The sequence below is a fragment of the Vulpes lagopus genome, chromosome 6 (assembly GCF_018345385.1).
Source record: "Vulpes lagopus strain Blue_001 chromosome 6, ASM1834538v1, whole genome shotgun sequence".
NCBI classification, from domain to species: Eukaryota; Metazoa; Chordata; class Mammalia; order Carnivora; family Canidae; genus Vulpes; species Vulpes lagopus.
The window spans coordinates 85,484,191-85,506,564 of record NC_054829.1 but is presented as its reverse complement, the minus strand read 5'-3'; the positions used below and the strand labels follow the sequence as shown (position 1 = coordinate 85,506,564).

Sequence of the window (22,374 nt, the reverse complement as noted above, 5' to 3'; positions counted from 1 at the left end):
TTAAAAACTATTAAAAACTTTACCTTGTTGAGAATTTGACTGCTTTCGTTCTTTCTTAGAGTGGGCTAGGTCCCTTATTTTAACCAAGTCTGCGATAGGAGATTCCTTGTGTCGTTTACATAGCTGATAGGCAAAGGGAATTATATTTACATACCAGTTCTGTGTTCACTAGTCAATATTGCTTTTGTAATTTTTCTCATTTTTAAATCTCATCTAGTGCAAAATTCTTAGTTCTGTTTGGTTCCATTTTATCTGAAGGATAAAGCCTTCCTTCATGTCCCAGCCTTACAAAAAGTCTCCATCTCTTTGTTCAGGACTAAGTGTCCAGTGTAAGGCCACCCATAGTTGGCTCTTTTTACCTCTTTGGTGCTTCTAAAGAGGGGAGGCCTCCCCCTTCCTTCTTTTTTAGCAGCCACTGCTGCAGTTTATCTTCTCTCCAAAAATCCGGTCTGAACTAATCTTCAACAGAAGGAGAGAAAAAGAGTTTGGAATGGAACCAAATCTTTCTGTTTGCATTTCTACTAGATTCTTTAAGGCTTTGTTGCAGTTACTGTGTTGAGCAGGGGAAGGAAAAAATAGCCTTTGAGTTATTAAAAGAGAAGAGATGAAGGGAGAAATGCTGAGAATATATATTTACTAATGTGAAGGTATATACTGATGCCAGAAGATACAATACTAAAATATATGTTGTATCATACTTTTATAAAACTGTATTTTCTATTTCTTTGATACTATAGAGACTAGACAGTCAATACATATAGGAGTCAGAGTTAATTTCTAAAATAATTTACTTGATAAATATTCTTTGTGTACTTAGTATGTGCCACCAACTGTTGCAGATGTTGGGAGATGGCAGTGAGCATAGGAAAAAAAAAATCTCTGCCCTCATGAAGGTTAGAGTATAATGAAGGAAATTGACAAAAAACAAAATAGATAAAATATAGAGCAAACTAGTTGGTGAAAAATTCTGTGAGAAAAATAAAGCAGAGAAGGAAATTAGGGAGAATGGAGGAGAAGACAGATTTAAGTAAGGATGGTTAAGGAGGGCCTTACCTGAAAAGGAGAGCACAGACATGTGGAGATGAGGGAGTCAAACAGATACCTGAGGAATTGTGCTCCAGGCAGAGGGAACAGCCAGTGCAAAGGCCTTGAGGCCTAGGAAAAGAGGGGGGCCAAAGTAGTAGGTCACATCCATGGTCCTAATGAATCAGTGGCTTTTGCTTTTCATTCTTTGGAATTTCACATATCAGACACTGCAGCTTTCATAATCAGAAAATCTATTTGGATCTTTTTTGTATCTTCTACCTTCCCCATTGTATATATAGCTTCTCTATATCCTCGAGCACATTTATAACATTCATAAAATCTACTTTAAGCTTGTTGTCTGCTAATTGCAACCTTTCTGCCATTCCTGAGTCTGTTTCTATTGACTGATTTTTGTTTTTCCCTCTAGCTGAGAGTCATATTTTTCTGCTGCTTTGCATATCTGGCAACTTTTTATTGAATATAGGATATTTTGAACATTTTCTTTAATTATGTAGACATGAAAGTCAGGGGAATATGGCTCTTGGGCTTTGTTCTAGTGTATAGTTAATCTACTTTGGATCATGATGACTTTTCCAAATCTTGCGTTTATGCTTTATTTTGGTGGGTCCACTGCAGCCTTTAATCTAAGGCTGATTTAGCTGCACTGTGCAGGTGATAGTCCTCTTAGGTCTCTACCCAAATTTCAGAGGTTACCAATTTTTTCCACTCTGGCTGGTGAGAAGACAAGCCATTCGCAGCCTGTCTTGAGCTCTGAGAATTGTTCCAGGAAGTTCTTCCCATAGCCTTGTAGGGTATTAACCCAGATGTGTGCTGATTAGTACTCAGCAGAACCTCAAGGGGTTTTCCCTTCAGATTTCAGGAGCTCTTTCTCTATTTTTTCTGGTCCTTTGCCCAGGGACTCTAGCTCACTCAGCTTCCCTGAACTCATCTCCTCACTTGTGTGAGACTGGGAGACTGTTGAGCTTTCTTAGGCTTCTCCTTTCCTGTGGCTTTAAAGCTGCATCCAGGCAATAACTTGGAGAAAATGTAAAGATTACTTCATTTTCCCCCCCATCTCATGGGTCACGATCTTGCTTTGGCAATTGCTCAGTGACAGAAAATACTCATCTTCATGTATAAGTCTTTCTTCTTCTCTGGCTTCTTCTTTTTAACAGCAGGAAGACAATTCTCTTGGCTGTTAGTCCCTCATGGAGAGAAACAGAAGTCCTAGTATGACTTCTGATTGCCAAACACATGGACTAATTAAATCCTCTCAGAACTTAACCTACTACTTATATTTATATGTGAACTCTGGCCTACACGTAAAAACCTATGTACAACTGAAGCATAAGTTCTGGCCATGTGTTTTGGATTGTATGATCTCAAATTAAACCTGGTGGTAAGGATTTAATGCAGAGAAGTTCATTTGGGAGATGATCCCAAGGAACATGAGTGGAAGAGTGGAGAACTCAGAGAGGCAAGAGGAAAAAACACTAAAGGGTGTGTTGTCAACTCACCAGATATAGCAAAGGGCTCAATCCTGCAGAGAAACTCAGGGAGGTAGAACAAAGTTAGCCTACCTCAGAGCTATCACAATTAAGTGAGACAGCTTGGGTATATATCTCTACTCCTCATCCATCATTTATTGAGAGCTGCTTCTATAGGTGTTGACTCTCTGCACTTCTGAGTTTGTTCTATAGGTAGGTTGAGCAGTTCCCTGTGGCCAGAGGAAAGCCTTCAGGCAGAGAACTTCAGGTGTTCACAGTAAGCAACCTTCATAATGTAGAGGTGAGAACAGGGGGATATAAGCAGGGTACTAGTAATGTTACTAACACCAGACAGAAGACATGGATTAAACTCACTCTAAAGGAGAAGTGCTATGTGCTCTTCTTTCAGCCCAGCAGTTGAAATAGACCTGACTTAATAGATACAGGCTTATATCAATCTTCTCTTCCTTTCCTAATAATTAGAAAAGTTTTTCTAAGGTTTTATTTCTCAAAATAGTGAATACCTAACTCACAAAGAATGAATAATTCTGTGTATTTCATATTTCTATATATCTGTACATTTGACCCTCTAGGTAATGATATTTTGGCACATTAATTCTTTTATAGAAATATATCTATCCTTTTTATTGCCTTTTTCTTTTTTAAAGAAGGCTCCACACACAGCATGGAGCCCAATGCAGGACTTGAACTCAAAATCCTGAGATTAAGACTTGAGCCGAGATCAAGAGTAAGACACTATCAGTTGAGCCACCCTGTTGCCCCAATTGCCTTTTTAAATAGAATACATGCAGTACATTTTAAATTTTGCTGAAGACTCAGTAATTTTATTTAATGTAGTGTACTGAAACCATAGACACAGTTGCATTTGTAGATTTGGAAAAAAGGAAATTTAGGATAGATGGGCAGCTTGGTAGTGGCTTTCTTGACAAAGCATTTCATGCACTTATTTTTATACATTTGTACCTTTCTCATAAAAGAAAAGGTGTAATGTGATAGCTCGGGCAGGGAAACAATAGTGAGTCAGGCAAAAACAGTTACAAGATCACAGACCACCATAGCCTTCTCTAAAGTGGGTTTATTCCCCCTGCTGTCCCCCAAATCATTTCCTTTGCTGAAGCTGTTTCTGCCCTTTGACTTGTTGGAGCTATTAAAAAACATTTATTATTTCTACATCACAAATACAGTTGATCCCAGGAATCTCCTCATTCACTTACTCAAATGCTTTTTCTCCCATGTGTCACTGACAGAATGAAACGAGGATTATGCTTTAACATTTTATGATTTTGTGCCAGAGATGTGAAGGGAAGGATTTATTTTCCTAAATAGTCACTGAGGTTGATATCATCTTACACTTCTTGGATATTACTCAGTTGCACACATTTCCGCACATTCCTCTTAACTTTTTGTTAGAGTACTGAACAACAGTTAAAAAAATAACTTGAGGTTTAATAATTAGAGATTGAAAAATTTTCAAGGTTCCTGATTAATTGGCCAACTCTGTTATAATACTCTTCAGAATCAGCAACACTGTAAAATCTGAGAAAAACATATCTTTCTCCATGGATTCAATTAGTGAAATAATACTGTGGTTCAGAAGGTTCAAGAAAAGGTCTGATGGCTCTTAATTACAGAGAACAAAAGAGAAGATGAGGAAGGGGGGATGAATGAAATAGATGAAAGGGGATCAAGAGTACACTTAGCTTGATGAGCACTGAGAAATATATGGAGTTGTTAAGTCACTATATTGTAACCTGAAACGAATATAACATTGTATGTTAATTATACTGGAATTAAAATTAAAAAAGAAAAGAAAAGTCCTGATGTAATGTTTGTCTTTCCTGAAAGAAGCGTGATTGCCTGAAGTTTTCTTTCACTATATGTACAAAAAAATGTATAAAACTATCAAGAAGGAAGCTATATGGCCATCCATATATTTATTTACATTTCACTCCCAAATATCTAATTTCATAAGAATTTGTAGCATTGGCTCTTCCAAAATGAATTTCTTTTTCCTTTTCCTGCCTTAACCTAAGGTTATTTAGTTCCTTAGGGTCCTTTCAGTTTGGAGGTTGGCAAGTGCCAGTGACAATATAAAATTATTTAGAATGATAGCTGGTACTTAGAAATGAATTACCTGAAAATCTAAAAATTTATGTTGAAATGTTATGATTTACATTTTTTAATCATCCCAGCATTTAGCCTTCCAGGGCCATGTCTCAGTTGGAAATGCCAAAGTTAAATGCATCTCTTAAAAAAAAAATATGTATAGCTCAGTTGACTGCTTCTGCTCAAATAAATCCTGGTACTTTTCTGTAATAATTGGGCCAGTGATAAGGTGTGCTTGGATTTCACTTAAACCATTCATCAGATCATCACTGCCCCAGGGTTGGCCAGTGTGGTGTGTAGCATGGCTACCTAGAATTGGAATTGACTGACTCAGGACCCATAAAGCATTTTAACAGCTGCTTGTTTGAAATACTGATTTCACACAGGTAAGTCTTGCTCGATTGAATGCTGTAAAGGGGAGGTTGTGGTTTTTTTTGTTTTGTTTTGTTTTGTTTTGTTTTTTTGTTTTTGTTTTTGTTTTGCTTATTACACCCCCGGTTCCTAATGTGGTGCTGAAATATCCATATATATTCTGTGAACAAATGACTCTAGTCCCAGTTTTTTTTCTGATGTATTTTTCTCCCATGCATAGTGACATCTGACCCAGTTCAGATGCCCGGTCTCTGACTTCACTGTGATTAGGCCTTGAGTGGCTTTCCCTATGTTTGCACTTATGATGCTATGCTGCAGTCGTCCCATTTATGATTTTCATTCACCACCACACTGAGTGTTCCTTGTGAGTGGTCACACTGCCTTAATATATTCCTGCATCATCAAAGCCTACAATAGTTTGCATAGTGTCTGGTAGACTTTTTGCAAGGTAGTCTTTTAACATTTTTAAGAAACATGCAAGTGTCTCTTCCTTTTACACATTTACTTTTCACTAAAGGAAGATGAATCTAAGTCCAAAGTTAAGCTTTGATGAAAAAACAAAGGAACAAGGCCAACTTTATAAAGCCCTCAGATCAGATGTAGTGTTTGATTGTTTTGTTTTTTCATTCAGTCAGTATTTATTGAATGCTGAGTGCCAGTTGGGCAGCAGGCACTAGTCTAGGTGCTGAGGAGACAGCAATGAATAAAACAATTTCAAATCCCTGTCATGATGGATTTATTCCAATGAGTGAACTGGACAGTATAAAACACCTAGTCTACTACATAGTGATAAAGGGCTAGGGAGATGAAGTAAAGTTGGGAAAGGAGATACAGGTAACTGGGAGAGAGGGCTGACCTTTTTGATAGTGCGGCCATTGCTAGCTTCACTGACAAGGTAGCTTTGGGTAAAGACCCAAGGAAAGAGAGACTGTCAGCTATGTGCAAAACTGGAATAGCATCTCAGGGAGAAGCAGCATGGTAAGTCCACCAATTCTTAGTTCTCACGGGAATCATCCTCCTCAGCAAGTCTTGATGTAGCAGGTCATGCTATCTGGGCCACTCTCCCAAGTCTTCTCTGTTTTGACTGATGGCTCCTATGCTGGTTTTTCTAATTTATGGTTTTGAAATGTTGGAGTACTTAATACTTCAGTTATCATAATTCTTTTTTTTTTTCATAATTCTTTTCTTACCTTTCTACTTCCTATATTTGCTCACCCAGTCCTGTGGCTAAATACACATAAATACCCCCAAGTCTGTGTTTTCAACTCTGACTTCTTTGACCATTCTATCCAGACCTCTATACATCATTGACATCTCATCTACACTCATCCCAAATTTATTATGTCCAAAATAAAACTTGATTTTCAGCCCCACTTGGAATATCTTCTTTACCTTATTTTTTGTTATTTCAGTTAATGGCATAATTATTCACATAGTTGCTCAAACTAAAAGTTAAGAGTCTTCCACAATGCATTTTTTCCTCTCATATCTCACAGAAAATCCATTGGCAAGTCCTGTTGGATCTAATTGCAAATAGTTTCCTCAAATAAGTTCTTCTTTCTGCCTTGACAGCTATTTCTCCTACTCTAAGACATCATTGCCCTTTTATAAAAAATACAAAAATAAAGAACAATATAATAATATAACATGGATTACATATTATAATTATGTAATCTATTATATATTAAAATATATTTGAATATACGGATAATCTTGGAATATAAGAATATAGTAGTACAAATAATATGGTATATATGTGATTTATAAAATGTTATAAATATAAACATGGAAATATAATTTGTCATTATACATTAATAAACCCTATAATATAATCACACATACATGTACATAATATAAATAGAAAAATTATCTTCTAAATTCTTTCTTTATGCTTCCACTCATTGTTTGCTTCTGCTTCTTTTTATTCTCCATACAGCCTCTAGACTCCTTTTTTTTTTTAAGATTTATTTATTTATTCATGAGAGACACAGAGACAGGCAGAGACAGGCAGAGGGAGAGGCAGGCTTCCCGCAGGAAGCCTGAAGTGGGACTTAATCCCAGGACCCCGGGATCATGACCTGAGTTAAAGGCAGACACTCAGCCAATGAGCCATGACTCCAGGCACCCCTAGAGTCATTCTTTACAAATAAAAATGTGATCACCTCCTTCTTCTGCTCAAAAACCTTTGATGACTTTCCATTCTCCCAGAAGCAAATCCAGCCTCCTTGCAAAATTCAGCAGATCCCACATAATCTAGTCTTTAGCTGCTTTTCACTCTGTAACTTTTCCTATCTATTCTGTGCTAGATGGGTTTCTGCCCCAGGGCCTTTTCCATAGATACTCTGTTTGCCTGGACCATTCACTTGGAAATTCTTAGTGGTCCTTTGCTTTGTTCATGTCTGCCCAAATGTCACATCAACACAGAGGCTGTCCCTGACTATTCTGGCTGAAATGGAATCCTTTACCAGTCCATATCTCCTCATTTTATTTTATTTTTCTTAATAGCCTTCATCACTATCTAGAAATATAGTGCATATTTATTTGATTTTTTGGGTTTATTTTCTGTTGTACAACTAGGGCAGGATCTTTTTTACTTTTCTTTTTCACTGCTATATAACATGGTGTTTACAATGGTGCTTGACACAGAGTAGGTGCTTGATAAATATTATAGAATAAATAAATCATGGTCTCTCTTCCATGTTATTATAGTCTTCGATTTACAGCCTTATCATAGCACTTAAAAAACTGTTTTAATTGGAAGTAAGATCTTACGTTCATTAGACTGTGAGCCCCTGGAAGGAAAAGACTATTAATATTCATCTCTGATTTGCCAATGTTCAGAAAAGGACTGGGCACACAGGAGTACTTCATGAAAGTATACTGAATGCATTAATGAATTGATGATTACTTAGTCTCATTGTTCCCTAAAGAAGCAATTCGGAGAATCTCTGGTGTTTCCCTAAAGCATTAGGCTGGTACATTGTTGTGATCAACTATCTTGCACTAGGTAAAATGCACTCTATTTCTGGCTTAGAAAATAATTGAGTGATAGTTTAAAAGCATATGAAATTTTAGACTATAATTTTAATAGTGAAAAGTATGCAATTTTTCACATTATAGAGAATGCAGAATTTAGGTTATTAAGGCAACAAATGCAGAATTTAAAACCTTAGATTTTGTACAGTTAGACATTGGTGATCGTCTAGTCCAATGCCTTATTTTACACATGCTGAAGCTGAGGGCCAGAGCTAGAGTTGGGACACCTGGATGGCAGCCTAGTTCTTCCAGTTGTTCCCTCACCCCACCAGTCTTCCATACCTAACTCACCTTCCTTAATCTGTGTGATCATGTCTCCAGTGGTAGCCTCAGAAGCTATACATATCCTACCTCTTCATTCTTTTGTGTTTCCTTATATTAGATTTTCTTTTCTATATACTTAGAAGGCAGCAATCCAATTCAGTGAGTTCCATTTTTATCACAAGAATGCGAACAATGCAGACACAGTACATCCAATTTTTAGAAAAATTTAAAATACAGCTTGATTCTGAATATCACCAACAAACATTATTGAAGACAATCCTTAACTTGGGTGATGACCCTTTAAAAAGTCACCGGGACAGCCCTGCTGGCTCAGTGGTTTAGTGCCACCTTCAGGCCAGGGCCTGATCCTGGAGACCCGGATCCAGTCCCACATCGGGCTCCCTGCATGGAGCCTGCTTCTCCCTCTTCCTGTGTCTCTACCTCTCTCTCTCTCTCTGTGTCTCATGAATAAATACATAAAATCTTTAAAAAAATAAAAAAAAAATAAAAAAGTTTCTTTCTGTTTCTTTCTTTCTTTCTTTCTTTCTTTCTTTCTTTCTTTTTCTTCTTTCTTTCTTTCTTTCTTTCTTTCTTTCTTTCTTTCTCTCTCTCTCTCTCTTTCTTTCTTCTTTCTTCTTTCTTTTTCTTTCTTTCATTGGATTTCAATTTGCCAACATATAGCATATCACCCAATGCTCATCCCGTCAAGTGCCCCCCTCAGTGACCAAATCATCCTTATTTATTTGGTTACTTAACTCTTTCCCTCACCCCCACCCACCTCCCCGAGGATAAGCTCCAAGAAAGCTGTGATGTCTCCCCTGGTACTTTGCAGAGCCTGGCGGATAGAAGATGCTCCATTAGGATTTGCCGCATGAGCGAATCGGCTTCTCTCCATGTGCAGGTGCCCTAGCCCGCTCCTGCTGGAGGGTGAATGGAGACAGGGAGAAGGAAGCAGGAGACCCCTGAGTACACACTGGTGCAAAGATTTCTTTCTGCTTGGCTGAAGAGGGGCTGGGCTCTGGGAACTGCAGCCCCAGCCCCCGAGCTCTGGAGCCTGCTGTGCCAACCCCCCTCTCCATGGCCAGGCTCTCCCAGTTAATCTGCCTGCCCACAGACACAGGAGGAGAGGGCTTTGAGTGAGCCTTTGACCGTTCCCCAAGCTGAAGACCTGGAGGGCACAGACTTCAAGGGGCTCCCCTTGGCCTCAGGAGCCTCCTGAGGGACCAGTGGACTGACTGGGGTGGAAGCTGGGGTTATAGTCCCTCTGCAGGGCGGCGGGGTGCCCCTGGTGTGGGCAAGGTGTCCCCCACCCAGAGGGGCCTCCTGAGTCAAGTGGGGCTGGTTTTCTCCACAGAACAAGATGTAGGTCTTCATTGGAGGAGTGACAGGTCCTAGATTAGGACCAGGGGCTCGGGGTGGCACCGGGGGTGCTACTAGGGCGAGCGGTTTGCCACGAGCACAGTCGATAATGAAAGTCAGGTGAGCAGCGGGGATGGCCTTCTGATGGCAGGCGGCTTCCCACCTGAGCTGGTCTCCAGGTCTGTCTCAAGGCCCATGACTTTGGGGCTAGCTCTTTGGTCACTGGGGTCTCTCTTTTTTTTTTTTTTCAGCATCTTATTTCTTTTGCACGTTCAATCTGATGCTGTATGTTAAGGAAATGTTGCGAATACATAGGAGTAAAGCAAACTAAAAACAAAAGGCTAAATTATGAATCTTAAAAACTGGGAAAAACATCTGTTTTAAAGCCAAGTAGGTGTGATCGTGATCGTTACTATATATGACATAATCCATAGCAAGAAAGGCCAAGAAAAAAAATCTTCATTTTGTTCAGTCCTTAGGCTCGATGTTGTCCCAGGAAAAACTATGATAATTCAATGAGTGTGTCATACATACAACTAAAATGTCCCCTTCTGGTTTCAAACAAATTTTAACAACAATCTTCCTTGGCTATTTTGTCTCCTGTGTCAAACCAACCTTCTATGTACAGGACCAGTTTAAATCCCTCCTCCCCTTCAAACACTAGATATGAACATCCAGGAACATTCTACAATGCAAAGTGCCTTAGGAAAGAGAAGGATTCTGTAGTGCCAGTGATATAACTGATCTGAGGAAGCTGGGGTGCGGTTAACACTGATGGGAGCCAGTCAGGCGATGGTGGTCTGTTTCTCCTCAGGGGTCTCCTCCAACAACTGCATGATCAGTTCATGCAGGGGTTTGCAGATCTTCGCGTAGCCCCCTTCCGTGAGGTGCAGAAAATCAAACATGTCGTGGCAGGAGATGGCACCGTCCGAGTGCACGAAGCCCCCGTCCGTGTCCAGGAGCTGGACATTGGCGAGCTTCAGCAGGGAAGCCTTGAGGAGCTGGTTCACCTTGGCACCTTGGGTCACCCAGTCACCCCAACCCCCCACCCACCTCCCTTTCCACTACCCCTTGTTCGTTTTCCAGAGTTAGGAATCTCTCATGTTCTGTCACCCTCACTGATATTTCCCACTCATTTTCTCTCCTTTCCCCTTTATTCCCTCTTACTATTTTTGTATTCCCCAAATGAATGAAACCGTATAATGTTTGTCTTTCTCCGATTGACTTACTGCACTCAGCATAATACCCTCCAGTTCCAACCACGTCACAGCAAATGGTGGGTGTTTGTCATTTCGGATGGCTGAGTAATATTCCATTGTATACATAAACCACATCTTCTTTATCCATTCATCTTTCAATGGACACGAGGCTCCTTCCACAGTTTGGCTATTGTGGCCATTGCTGCTATAGACACTGGGGTGCAGGTGTCCCGGTGTTTTACTGCATCTGTATCTTAGGGGTATATCTCCCAGCACTGCAATTGCTGGGTCGTAGGTCAGGTCTATTTTTAACTCTTTGAGGAACCTCCACACAGTTTTCCAGAGTGGCTGCACCAGTTCACATTCCCACCAACAGTGTAAGAGGGTTCCCTTTTCTCCACATCCTCTCCAACATTTGTTGTTTCCTGCCTTGTTAATTTTCCCCATTCTCACTGGTGTGAGGTGGTATCTCATTGTGGTTTTGATTTGTATTTCCCTGATGGCAAGTGATGTGGAACATTTTCTCATGTGCTTTTTGGCCATGTCTATGTCTTCCTCTGTGAAATTTCTATTCATGTCTTCTGCCCATTTCATGATTGGATTGTTTGTTTCTTTGCTGTTGAGTTTAATAAGTTCTTTATAGATCTTAGATACTAGCCCTTTATCTGATACGTCATTTGCAAATATCTTCTCCCATTCTGTAGGTTGTCTTTTAGTTTTGCTGACTGTTTCTTTTGCTGTGCAGAAGCTTTTTATCTTGATGAAGTCCCAATAATTCATTTTTGCTTCTGTTTCCCTGGCCTTCATAGATATATCTTGCAAGAAGTTGCTGTGGCCAAGTTCAAAAAGGGTGTTGCCTGTGTTCTCTTCTAGGATTTTGATGGATTCTTGTCTCACATTTAGATCTTTCCTCCATTTTGAGTTTATCCTTGTGTATGGTATAAGAGAATGATCTAGTTTCATTCTTCTGCACGTGGCTGTCCAATTTTCCCATCACCATTTATTGAAGAGACTGTCTTTTGTCTAGTGGATTATCTTTCCTGCTTTGTCAAATATTGGTTGACCATAGAGTTGAGGGCCCATTTCTGGATTCTCTATTCTGTTCCATTGATCTATGTGTCTGTTTTTGTGCCAGTACCACACTGTCTTGATGATCACAGCTTTGTAGTACAACCTGAAATCTGGCATTGTGATGCCCCTAGCTCTGGTTTTCTTTTTCAATATTCCCCTGGCTATTCGGGGTCTTTTCTGATTCCACACAAATCTTAAGATGATTTGTTCCAACTCTCTGAAGAAAGTCCATATTATTTTGATAGGGATTGCATTAAATGTATAAATTGCCCTTGGTAGCATTGACATTTTCACAATATTAATTCTTCCAATCCTTGAGCATGGAATATTTTTCAATTTCTTTGTGTCTTCCTCAATTTCTTTCATTAGTGGTCCGTAGGTTTTAGGGTATAGATCCTTTACCTCTTTGGTTAGGTTTATTCCTAGGTATCTTATGCTTTTGGGTGCAATTGTAAACAGGATTGACTCTTTAATTGCTTTTTCTTCAGTCTCATTGTTAGTGTATAGAAATGCCACTGACCTCTGGGCATTGATTTTGTATCCTGCCACATTGCTGATTTGAGTTCTAGCAATCTTGTGGTGGAGTCTTTGGGTTTCTTTTTTTTTTTTTTAATTTTTATTTATTTATGATAGTCACAGAGAGAGAGAGAGAGGCAGAGACATAGGCAGAGGGAGAAGCAGGCTCTATGCACCGGGAGCCTGATGTGGGATTCCATCCTGGGTCTCCAGGATCGTGCCCTGGGCCAAAGGCAGGCGCCAAACCGCTGCGCCACCCAGGGATCCCAGTCTTTGGGTTTCTATGTAGAGTATCATGTCATCTGCAAAGAGAGAATTTGGCTTCTTCTTTGTCAGTTTGAATCCCTTTTATTTGTTTTTGTTGCCTGATTGCGGAGGATAGGACTTCTAGTACTATGTTGAATAGCAGTGGTGAGAGTGGACATGCCTATCATGTTCCTGATCTTAGGGGAAAGGCAAAAGTTACCCTTTAAAAAAAGATTTAGTTAGATTTGTGTGTTAGTGTATAATTTATGGATTAATGGGAGTAATTTTAATGTAAACATTTGAACAGTTTTTCAATTATGCCTGGAATATTTAGGGACAATAAAAATACATTGACTCTCTTGAGCTTTTTTATAACACCTGTTGTTTAGAAACGTAGAATAAACCATTACTCACAACTCATTTTTAAAATAGGTTTTAACAAAATTTTATTATAGTATTACCAGAAATATAATTAATTTACTGATTGTAAAGCAACACCATTCATGGTTTTCTTTTTATTCTTAATTTTAAGTTTTTATTTTAACTCTAGTTAGCATGTAGTGTTATATTAGTTTCAGGTGTATAATATACTGATTCAGTACTTTAAAACAGGTGATGAATATTCTTAAAAGTACCATACAGAAGAGGGCAAGAATATATTTAGATTGCATGAAGAGTTTATGTGGCCCATTTTTTGGTAACAGCAAAAACGAAGAGCAAAAAGCAACAAGTTTGTAGATAAGACATTTTGATAGAAATAGTTTAAAATTAATAGATACTTAGAAAATTAAACACTAGGATCACCTCTAATGCAATTGCAGTTTCTATGTGACAATGACAAGCAAAGGCAACATTTTAAAAAGTTTTTGTTGATTGACTGTAAAGGGAGAATACTGGATTTATTGGTTTATAATCTTAGAAAATGGTTTTTGGTATTTTAAGCTTTTCTTGATGATCTTTCCTAGCCCGGCTGGTAAAGTGCTCCTCCTTTGTCCTACTAATACACTTGGGCAAATCATACTATTTTCTTCATTGAATTCCAATGGTGTGTTTACACTCTGGTCTTTCCTGAATGCAACTGAAGTTCTTGGAAGGCAGATATGATTCTCTATTTCTGTTAACAGTGCATTCTACCAAACAGGCTGTAACTCGCTCTCTATCCCTCAATTTCCAAATCCTGTATGTTCAGCCTTGAAATTTCCTTTTCATTAGTCTTTACTGACATCAAGAAGTATCATCCACAAACCAAAAGGGTTACTCTGCCTAAGGCTACTCTTAGGTGGGGACCTGGAAGTAGAGCAGGCTATAGAGATGAAGACCTCTTCCCCATCCCATCCTGCATGCACCTGAGGAGCTTCACACTGCCCTGGTTCAGCACAGCCTTGAGAGTAAGAGCAAGAACTCTGGAGCCAGGCTGCCTGGAGTTGAGCCTCTGCTGTGCCATTTATTAGCCCTGCCACTTATTAGCTGTGCGACCTTGGACAAGTTTTTTTTCACTTCTGTCTGCCTCAGTTTCCTCATCTCTAAAAAGTGGCTAATAACAGGCTACTTCATGTGGCTGCTATGAGAATGAAATTACATAAGTTATATATGTAAAGTACTTACAACAGTGCCTGGCACAGAGTAGACCCTTCAAGTGTTAGCTACAATAGTTATTATTCTTCATTACTAGGCAGTAATACTGCCCCTTTAGGTAGTGGTGGTAGAGAGTAATAACAGAATCTCTGTAGGAGTATGGAGTAGGAACACTTCCCCAAAGCCCTTGTTGAGAGTCACTGCTCTAGGCTGGAAAGCCAATGCTGCCTCAAGCACTGGACAAGCCAGCTTTAGGTCCAACATGTGGAAGGAATCCAGTTATGATTTACTGCTGTCCAGAGCAAGGGATACAAACTGACAACTGACAGTGATTTGATTGTTAGCTCATACAGTTCTTTATAAGTAGATGTAACTACACAGATGTTAGGCTTCTATGAAATTCATGCATGAACTAACACTGAACTTATGATTGCTTTCTTCAAATAAGTAAATCCCCAATCTCTAAGTGAGGAACTGGAAAGAAATCTCAGAAGGACTTTTAGAAGATGCAGATTTTTTTTCTGAAGAATATCCTTTAAGAGAAGATTCTGTGATTCCGTTAAAAATAGCCTCTCAGTGGTTTTCTCTAATGCATTCATTCCTAACTTCTGACTTAACTATCTCCAAAAACAGAGGGAAACACACAAAGTTCCCACATCAGGAACAAAAACAAGGACTGCCAATCTATTTTTGCTAGATTCCAAGGGACTTTCCATTGCAAGACCATGGAAACTAGACTGAGAAAAGCAATGGATAATATGCAAAGCAAGAAAGAAAGAACGAAAAACTTTCTCTTCTGAAAGTTACAAAAGAAGGCCTTTTGTTCCTTTGTTATTTCATACCCTTGCCAGAAATAAAGATCTATCAACTCAAAAACTGATTCACTATCCTCCTACTGTATATATCCTATATTTTTGGGCATTCAAATGCTATTATTTACCTGTTACCAGTATATCATTTCTATATTACACAGAGGCTGACTCTATGTAGAGACTGAATCAATGAGGAAAATAGCAAGAATAATACAGGTGGTGAATATTTATTTTAATATGCCCTAAGCTTCTGCTGCAGCCAGACTGCTATTCAAAAGACATTTCACTTTAGGTGTTAGTTTGTTTAAGCCACACAATAACCTATGAAGGCAGGTAGTATTACTATTATCCTATTTACTATTATCTAGGTAAGGGAACAGAGACACAGAGTACTGTGGAAGACAAACTTGAGAAGTACTTGCAAAACAGGGGGAAAGGACAGTGAAATTATAATAGCGCAGCTGATAGGTACGGAAACCAGGGAACAAAACTCTAAGCAAGTATGGAATAAAAATCATTCAAAGAAGCACATGAGAAGAATTGAGGTGAAAGCAAAAACCTTCCTGAGGCAGTGAATGGTCTGAGTTTACACAACTCTGCTTAGGAAGAAGAGGCGGCCACGCAAAGTCGCCAAGAGGTAGTCTTTCTAGATTCAGGTTCTTTCTCTACCACAAGTTGGATGACCTTGGGTGAATTACTTAATTTTTCTAAACCTCTGTTTCTTCATTTGTAAAATGGGAGTAACCATGATAGTATGTTCTTCATATGGCTTTTATAAGGATTTAAGTTAGTCTTACATGTAAAGTAGTACATAAAACTGTGACACATAGTACATCTAATAAGTGATAGCTGTTTTTGTTGTTATCATGATGATGATTATTGTTATTATTATTATTAAATGGGTAAAAAGAAAGGGGAGGAAAATTCATGGTCAAGTAATTGAGGAGGTCCTAATTAATTAAGATTGTTTATGGTATGTTTTTCTCATTGCCTTTAATATGCTTAGCTAAATTGTAAAGCCTCAAGTAGGGAATTCTCAGATTTATTTAACCACAAAACCTCCTTGCTTTTTATTGTTTCTCACTGAATATAAATAATGTCTCGTGGGACATTGATGTCCTACAGTTCGCAGTCTAGGAAATGTTCTTCATTTCACACACGTTGTACAGAAGAATAGAAAAACAGGCACGACAATGTCTTCTTTCTTTGATGACCTACACTGCAAACAACTAACCATCAAAGAAAGTGCTTTTTAGCTTTACAAAACATCATGAATACACTTCTTTTTCCATTGTACAAAACCACATATCTAGGCACTCAAACCTTATGATCACTCAATCTTGTCAATGTCATCGGCTTTAACCTTGAAAGGTTTTCAACATTTTTATAGAATGTTGTAAAAAAATGAGTTAAAATTGGCATAGCTCCAGCTTTCTGTGAGATTTATTTTACCATATTATAATTCCTTCAAAGTATTTGTAGTTCATTGCCTATTGTGTCATAGGAACACTATTCACTTGTGTGATGGCATTACATTTCTCTAGTGCTCCTTATTTTGGTTTCAGAGTAATAACATAAAAAACACATTATTCAGAAGTTTTGTTTTATTGATTTTCCCTCTAGCCCTGACGGTAGATTATATTAATCAGTTTTTGTTGTATTTAATGTTTCTGTGTCAGATAGAGTATCCTACATGGCTTTCCACAACTGGGCACGGGTTTATTCAAAGAGAAGTTTAACGAGCTTCTGTAGGAATTATTCCCACTATATTCCATTACAACTAAGCTGAGTTGGGGAAATATAATTAGAAATAAAATCTCTTAGGATCCCAGTGAATCCTTCCCATGTAGAAAAGAATGAAACAGTTTTATTATTGTGTAAAGATTGATCAGACTGAGATACACTTCACATGCAATCTGCTGACAAGATTGCAATGAAAGAAATCTCTCCCTTAGCTAGGTAGGCAGATACAGTTCATTACATTTATGCTAATTGTCTTTATTGAAAGAAAAAAATAAAAATTTTTTGTTTCTTTTTTCCTTAAAGTATAATTGATTTCTAACATTATATTAGTTTCAGGTGTACAACATGATTCATATTTATATACATTGTGAAATCACCACAATAAGTCTAGTTACCACTTAGCACCATACAGAGTTATGTTGTTTTTTGGTCTTATGTTGAGAATGTTCAAGATCTGCTCCCTTAGCAAATCCCAAATATGCAGTACAATATTATTGACTATAGTCACCATGCTGTACATTACATCCCAATAACATTTATTGTATTACTGGAAGTTTTCATCTCAACTTGTATCTTTATGCCAAGCAGGAAGTAGCATCATGAAGCCAAGTACATAGTTTTAAATTCCCCAGAGCTGGGGAAAGGAATGCCATCTACCCTCCTAGAGTTCATACATCAAAGAAATTGCTCTGAGGCCTCTGAGAAATGCATTCCTGGGATGCAGAACCAGTATGAGGTATATTAATCTTTTAAAAAGATTTATATACATCTTAAAAAGAGAAAGCATTTAGAATTTCAAGTTTTCTAAGGTAAATGCTAAAGGGACAGGGAGGAGTACTCTTCCTTTTTGGCACTAGGGAAAAATGAAGTTAATTAATTTTTTTAGAACTGCATTTACCCTTGCAATTTCCCATTTTTGCTACTACTTTATAGTTACGCTATGGTTTTTTTTTAAATTGACTCCATTTCTGTGTTGTCTCCTTTTTCTGAGCAGTTTGCAGTTGTATAAATATCCAGCAAGTCCATAGTAAAATACAAAATCAAGTAATTATCAGAATTACAATAGGATGAATTTTTTTTTTAATAGGATGAATTTAAAAAATTAATACAATATTCACCTTGAAGGAATTTTTTTTTGAGGGGATATCTTTAAATATATCACACTAATGATATGATTCTTCATTAGAATTTTTGATTCTTGATTAGCAGCGCATAACATTTTCTTGGTATATTACATTCACAAACTCTAGTGGAGACTTTTTGCTTGTGCTTTCAAATGAGTATTTCAGCATTATTTTGTAGTTTCTTATGAAATCTTATCCAATCCAAGCCAGTAATCTAATAATATAAATTTTTAATTAAGAATTTTTCTTATTATCCCCAATGAATTTCTCCTAAGTAACATTGCATTTACATGGTAATCTAGGCCCTTCAGTAATTATTCCATTTTCCCTAATAATTTTTCCTACATCCAAAACACAAAGATATCCATGGCTGTTCTCTAGTATTAAAGTCTTATATAAGACACCCATTGAAGGATACAGATTGGATTTATAGTGTTTAAGGTACAATGTATTGTCTTGAGAACAAATACAAACTGGGCCTTTTTTTTTTTTTTTTTGCATTGGTCTAATCAATAACTGTATTGTCCATTATATCTCCATGAATAACGGGCCTCTACCTTTGTTTTCCATCCTGGTCCTGGAGAGAACTTGCATGATAGGCAGTTGAGATATGGTGAAATAACTGTGAGCCTTTCCTGACGGAGCCTACATTCCAATAGGATTTCCTTTCACTTAACTCATTGTCTCGAACACCAACTCAAGAGACTTCATTCCTTTTCAAAGTGTAATCTGAGCACAGTGTTTTCAGAAGAAGACTCCGGGATGCTTCTCCTCACAGACTTTGGATCAGGGCACACACACAGGATGTTTGTGGTTGGCCACAAATAAGAGAGCCCAACATTTACAAACTTGAGCAGCAAGGCAATTTGGTGGAAGGGCATATGATGGTGCACAGAGCAGCAGGAGCACTGGAGTTAGGGAGACCTGGGGGAGATGGCTAGCAAAAAAGAGTTAGGCAGCTGATAGCACAACCTGATTTCCATGGGGAGAATTTGGCTGGAGTGCTGGTGCTGGGAACTTTTTGTTTGCTTGATTCTGCTGATGCTGCCCTTCACACATTACATTTTCAGAAGTCAAAATTTCAGTCACAAGTATCTGATCAACTAGAGCCATCTTCCAGTAATGTCAGCTCCATTATAGCAAGAGACTAAAGGGAAAGAAAGAGTTATCCCTCTTTGCTTTCTAGAGTGGGAGATGTCACTCTGCTTATTTTGATACTTCTGTCAAATGGTGCTCACTTTATGAATACATCATTCTAAGTGCTTTGCATATATTAATTCATTTATTCTTACAGCAACTCTAAGTGGCAGATATTATTTTTTCCATTTGTACAGTAAAGAAACTGGGCATAAGAAATTAATTAATTTAATTTTTATTTTTTAGATTTTGTTTGCCCCAATCACACAGTAAGTAAGTGGTAGAGAGAAAATCTGAAGCTAGACACTCAGGTTTCAGAATGAGTGGTCTTCTCAGTATTGCTCAGCCTTACCAAAGACAAGTGTTCAGAGGTATTACTATAAAGAAAAGGAAAAAAAAAGAAAGAAAGAAAAAGATAAAATAACAAATCAAATCAACAATCAAATGTTTGGTTTATTTGGTGATAAAATGTAGTTTCTAAATGTAGTTTCTATTTTTCTCTATACTTTATGTATTATAAATTTGTGTTTTTAAAAAAAGTTTGCATTTTTTAAACATGTAATTTTGATGTAATGTTAGAGTTATAGGAGATTTACAAAGACAGTACAGTTCCCATGTGTAGTTTTACTCAGCTTCCCTATAGTTAACACTTTACATAGCCACACAAAGAAATTAACAGTGATCCATCACTATTAACAAACCACAGACTTTAACCAATTTCCTGTTTTTCCACTAACGTCCTTTTTCTGTTCCAAGGTCCACTCCAGGATCCTATATTGCATTTACTTACCATGCATGTTTCTTTACCTCCAATCTGTTTCAGTTCCTCATAACTTTGGTACTTTGAATGAATAATGGTCAAGTGTTCTGTTGAACATTCTTCAATTCAGGCTTGTCTGATGTTTTCTTATGATTAAAGTTATGGATTTGGAGGAAGAATATCGTTCTAGTGCATTCTATCAGGGAAGTTATATAATATCAATATGTCATATTATTAGGATTTTAACATTTAGTATTTAGTTATGGTGGCTCTGTTTTATTTTTATTTATTTTATTTTTTTCTGCTTTATTTTTTAATCATGATTTTTTCTTTACTTTTAAAAATATTGCTGAGTTAACATTTCCAATATTTAGTAGATTTTATTTATTTTTTATTGCAACTTTTCTTATATTGCAAAACCTCTAACTCCTATGGATTCCTAGACCACATATAACTAACTCACTCTTGCTCTTCAGTAACTAAGTTCTTGTGATTTAGAACATAATCTGCTCCTTAAACCACATATAACTAAATGCTCCATCTGATGTGTAATAAGCTAAGTGAAAGATGAGCAGTCCACTATGTCCATGTTTTAGAGTAAACTGTATAGCCAAAGGCAATCCTTATTCTGATACAAAATGTAGTACCACACTACGGAGTTAGTGAATTATAGTCAATTCTATTTAATGAGTATCCAGGCTCATTTCTTTTAAGGCCTTCAGGCCAATTTGCCTCTTGGCTTAGGTTTTATGATACAATGTACAGCTCATTTAAAACAATTCTCCATACATAAAATTGTACATCTGTCTTTTGATATGTGTAAAACGTGCTGAAATAGTAGTGTAGACAAATTCTTGTTAAGGAAAACCATTTTGCAGTTGTCCCTGTGTAATCCCATGATCTTTTGTAATTTGTACGTTTTGCTTATAACTGAAGTATGTATTTAAAAACCATTATGATCTTACGCTTTTGTATTTCATATATATACACACAAAACTATATATATATATATACTTAATATAATTTATTATTTTTATTTGAACTCTTTCTTCCTTATACCAGAGAGCCGATCTGTAAACTCTTTTAATTTTTTTTTGCAACTTTAGGAGTACTATTACATGTTGTTTGTGTGTGTTTGTTTTTTTTCCTTTAAAATAAATAGTAGCATCTGCTCTAGGCCTCCAACAGACAGTGGAAAAAATTTTTTTTTAAAAACAGAATGCTTCATAAATTTGCGTGTCATTCTTGTGCAGGGGCCATGCTAATCTTCTCTGTGTTGTTCCAATTTCAGTATATGTGCTGCCTAAGCAAGCATGACAGTGAAAATTTTTAATGTTTGGTAGGCCATTTGTTTAAATTTAAGTGGGTGATAGTGAAGATGTGGCTAAGAATAGGAAAAGAATAAAAGTACATATTCATGATAAGTCAGTGTTTAGGATGCTACAGTTCTAGCAATGCTCTTACATTTATCAACTTGGAGCATGGTGATCCTGGTTATTTAATACACCATTCTAGTGTATTTTGCTTTTCCAAAAAGAACTTAGCATTTAAAACAGTTGCCCTCTGCTTAGACATCTAGTCACTTAATCATTACTTAATCAATATCTCAGTGCTTAGGCACCTTAAAGAGCATCTTAGTAATCTTACTACAAAATTTAAGTTTGTTATATGATTGCCTTAAAACAACTTTATTAGTTTTTCACTGCTAAGGGCTAGTATGGAATCCTAGAACCCTGGCTTTTGATCTTAACAATAATATATGAGAAATCATAAGAATTAAACCACTTTCCCCCCTCCCCCCAGCTTACTTTCCAGGATATGTCATAAATGATATATCCACAAACCAGTTTTTCCTTTTTTTATTTTATTTTTTTGTTTGTTTTCAGGTGAGTGTGGGGAAATGGGAGAAACCATTTGGCAACGGGAGCGGGATATGAAATTAAATATTTCCATAGATCCGTCAGGTTTCTGGACAGATTAAAGAATATTTACTCACAGACAGCATGCATTAGTGGTGTGCTGGAGTTGGCATGCACCAGCTTGCAGGAACCAGTTATTAAATTCTAAAGAGTTTTGTCACCCAGTTATTAAACATAGCCATTATTAAAAATTGAATTAAAGAAACTTACGATGAAATACTTTTAAAGCAAAAGGTAAAAAAAAAAAAATAAAGCAAAAGGTATAAAAACTCAAGACTCATCATTTTCTAATTTTTAAATTATGCCTTAGTATTGGTACTCGAAGTTATTTGTATCGGTAATCTTTGAAATACAATGATTTGCCACTGCCCACCTATTCCCAATTCTGTGTCTAGAGACTTCATGTTGGTAGCCTTGAAAGGTTATGATTAACATATGAGTATGTATTCTCTTAAAGAAAATAAAATTAAACATAGAGACCCTGTGATTTAAAATCACTCTTCCCCTATCATTACCGACATTCTGTTAGTCAAACACACTACGCTCCTATTCACTTCAAGGTGTTTGAGTTTGCTGCTGTATTCCCATTGCTTGGAATCCT

General features: G+C 37.2%; 1 protein-coding gene and 1 non-coding gene across 8 annotated transcripts in view; one reads left to right on the top strand and one right to left on the bottom strand.

The window, feature by feature from the left end:
- Positions 1-22,374, top strand: part of MAPK10 (mitogen-activated protein kinase 10) — a 296,363-nt gene that overhangs the window by 59,555 nt on the left and 214,434 nt on the right. The gene's annotated exons all lie outside the window — the stretch shown is intronic.
- Positions 21,063-21,165, bottom strand: LOC121493973. The gene has a single exon (XR_005988622.1). It is a non-coding gene; the product is annotated as a U6 spliceosomal RNA (small nuclear RNA).